General features: G+C 47.5%; 1 non-coding gene across 1 annotated transcript; it reads right to left on the bottom strand.

Annotated features, from left to right (window-relative positions):
* Positions 1-1,183: 1,183 nt before the first annotated feature.
* Positions 1,184-1,256, bottom strand: TRNAT-UGU (transfer RNA threonine (anticodon UGU)). Its single transcript has one exon. It is a non-coding gene; the product is annotated as a tRNA-Thr (tRNA).
* Positions 1,257-3,125: the final 1,869 nt, after the last annotated feature.

Below are 3,125 nucleotides of genomic sequence, written 5' to 3'. Positions count from 1 at the left end.
ACCCCTTCTGTCTGAGGCACTGTCCCTTCCAGGGTGGTCTGGGACCACTTCAAAATTTGTGAAGTGCCCCCCCCTTTCTAAAATTACTGCCCACTCCTGTTGTAGGGGAACCATCAAGTGGGGGGTGAGTAGGAGAGGGTTGATAGTGTAAGCCAATCAATAACACTGAAACTGGGACAAAGCAAAGTGCTATTTTAGTATCACTGGCTAATCCCCTGGGACTGTCCTAAAAAAACCAGCTCAAGAAAAGCAGGTTTTTAACAGCCCAGAATATTACAATCAAGGCACAGAAAACTCAGCAGCTCTTAGTAGTATTCTGGCCCATTATTACACCCCTGTTACATTCTTAGACGGCACTTATAAGTAGGCCACACTGAACCTGTGACCCTGTCCTGGTCCTTCCCTGTGTTGTTGTAACCACACCTGTGTCAAAAAGTGAATGAAAGAATGAAGCTTCCAGGTTTTCGTTTCCCCTTCTTCACATTGTTAATGGTAGTTTTATTAATTTGAATCTTTTTCTTGTTGTTTTGAAAAATTGATAAAAAAAAGTTCAAGTCAATACAAAAGCAGATTTTTTCTTCTAGGGCTTTAGTTCTTCTTAAGCCAACCTACCATGCCATAGAAAAGCAAAAATAGACAAGTGAATTCTCAGAAGTGCAGTGTCTGACATAGACAAAAAACCCTCAGCCCTGGGTCAGTACAAAGCTGTGAAGAGACAGATAAGCTTGTCCAGCTAGCATACATTCCATTTATGCCACTCATTCCCTACCTAGGGGCATTGTGCTACTTTAATCTCTTAATAATAACATTTCACAGCACCTCTCATGGGGAGAATTGTAGAGTGCTTTACAAACATTTACTTGCTGGTTCCCGCAATACACTCAAAAGATGCATTATCCCCCTTGGTAAATAGAAGCAAAGGGAGTTAATTATATTAATGTTAAAGTAATACTTGATGTTTATTATTTATATACAAATATTATTAATTATTAATTTAATCGAGTGATCATTAATATCCGTACACTATTATATTTCTGCACTTAAATTTGTAATATTCACTAAAGTGCTGTGGAATTTAGAAATGTCACTATAATTAAAAAATACAATGACCTAAAAGAAGTTTGGTTGCATTTAATACAAAGACAATATCATTCCCCAAAATTATACAGCCAAAAGCAAGGGAAGGCCCCAGCGAGGATCGAACTCGCGACCCCTGGTTTACAAGACCAGTGCTCTAACCACTGAGCTATGGAGCCACCATTCAAAAGGCCTCCCGGAGTCTCTCTAAGATGGCAGGCGAGCTTGGAGGAATACCTGCTAAAACAATGTTCTCGTCGTCCGCCTGCAAGCCCCCGAGGTGCTCTCAGCTCCGTCGCGAGGCGAGCAGAAGCCTGCACGGGCAGGAGCGAGCTCGCCTTGCATCTGCCACGCCACTAGGTCCGGCCTCCGCTGATGCCAGCGCGTCCGCCCCGCCGCTGCCGAGGCACGAGGTTGTAGCGCCCCCTGCCCCGCGCGCGGCATTACAGCAGCTTCGCTGGGAGCCCGGGGAGCAGACGCAGCGCGCGCCGCCCGGGGTTGGCCTCGCGCTGCGGTAGTGAGCGTCGGCCACCGGGTGTCGCTGCGGCACCAGTGGAAGGAGCAGGAAGGCTGCTGCCTGAGAGGCGCCGCTGATCCGCCCTTCCCCGGCTGGCGCCCCTGGGGGCTTGGGCTTTTCTCGGAGAGGCTGCAAGCCACGGCGCTCCATGGGCAGTCTCAGCCATTTGTTCCGAGGCTGAAGGACGCCACGCGGCCAGGGGCCCTGGCAACCCAGCTCCTTTCACCCCTCAATCACCAGCACTAGCTCCCCTCTGCATCCCAGAGACTGGGAGCTCAATTCTTAGGGACAGTCAGGGCCTTTCCTGCTGCAGCATAGGGTTGTCACTTCTGAGGTTCAAAGACCCAAAGCAGGTGGGAGGGATGCTCCTGACCAGACAAGCTCGGTAGTGCATTGGACACCCTTACAGATTTCCTGGGAAGGTTGCCTCAAAAAGGGGACTAGCCCGGAAAAAGCTAGAGTATGAGATTCCAGCATGAATAGCACTGGCAGGCTCTTGTGTCTTACTCCAGTGGGCTGCTGAAGGGCAGATAGCTATTAACTTGGGCTTTGGGATGGTGAGTGACACCTGCTATTCCATCCACCAAGCAGCTTTAGACATCATCTTTAGAAGAAGATTCTTGTCCGTTTTCCCACCTGTTGATCAACTTGGGAGTTTACAGTTTTGAAGGCTAAAAGGTGGAGAAAATGGAGAACAAAAGTTCCTCTGATCCTACATCAACTACCGCTAAGAAATCTGATGAGGTTCAACAAGGACAAGTGTAGAGTCCTGCACTTGGGACGGAAGAATCCCATGTATAGTTACAAGCTGGGGACCAACTGGTTAAGTAGTAGTTCTGCAGAAAAGGACCTGGGGGTTAACAGTGGATGAGAAGCTGGATATGAGTCAACAGTGTGCCCTTGTAGCCAAGAAGGCTAATGGCATATTAGGTTGCATTAAGAGGAGCATTGCCAGCAGATCCAGAGATGTCATCATTCCCCTTTATTCAGCTTTGGTGAGGCTGCATCTGAAGTATTGTGTCCAGTTCTGGGCCCCCCACTACAAAAAGGATGTGGACGCATTGGAGAGGGTCCAGCAGAGGGCAACCAAAATAATTAGGGGGCTGGAGCATATGACTTATGAGGAGAGGCTGAGGGACTTGGGTCTGTTTAGTCTGCAGAAGCGAAGAGTGAGGGGGGATTTGATAGCAGCCTTCAACTTCCTGAAGGAAGGTTCCAAAGAGGATGGAGAGAGGCTGTTCTCAGTAGTGACAGATGGCAAAACAAGGAGCAATGGTCTTAAGTTGTGGTGGGAGAGGTCCAGGGTGGATATTAGGAAAAACTATTTCACTAGGAGGATGGAGAAGCACTGGAATGGGTTACCTAGGGAAGTAGTGGAGTCTCCAGTTCTATGATTCTATGAATACCACCCCTAAAAACCAGATTAAAGCTGATGCTTTCCTAACATTTTAATTGAATGGGTTCTGGAGTAGGATTTTTTAATCCTAATTATATTTTTAGATATAATTCTACTAGTTGGGTGGCACATAGG

Source organism: Pelodiscus sinensis, chromosome 4, assembly GCF_049634645.1.
Source record: "Pelodiscus sinensis isolate JC-2024 chromosome 4, ASM4963464v1, whole genome shotgun sequence".
Taxonomy (NCBI): Eukaryota; Metazoa; Chordata; order Testudines; family Trionychidae; genus Pelodiscus; species Pelodiscus sinensis.
This window is presented reverse-complemented; position numbering and strand designations above follow the sequence as displayed.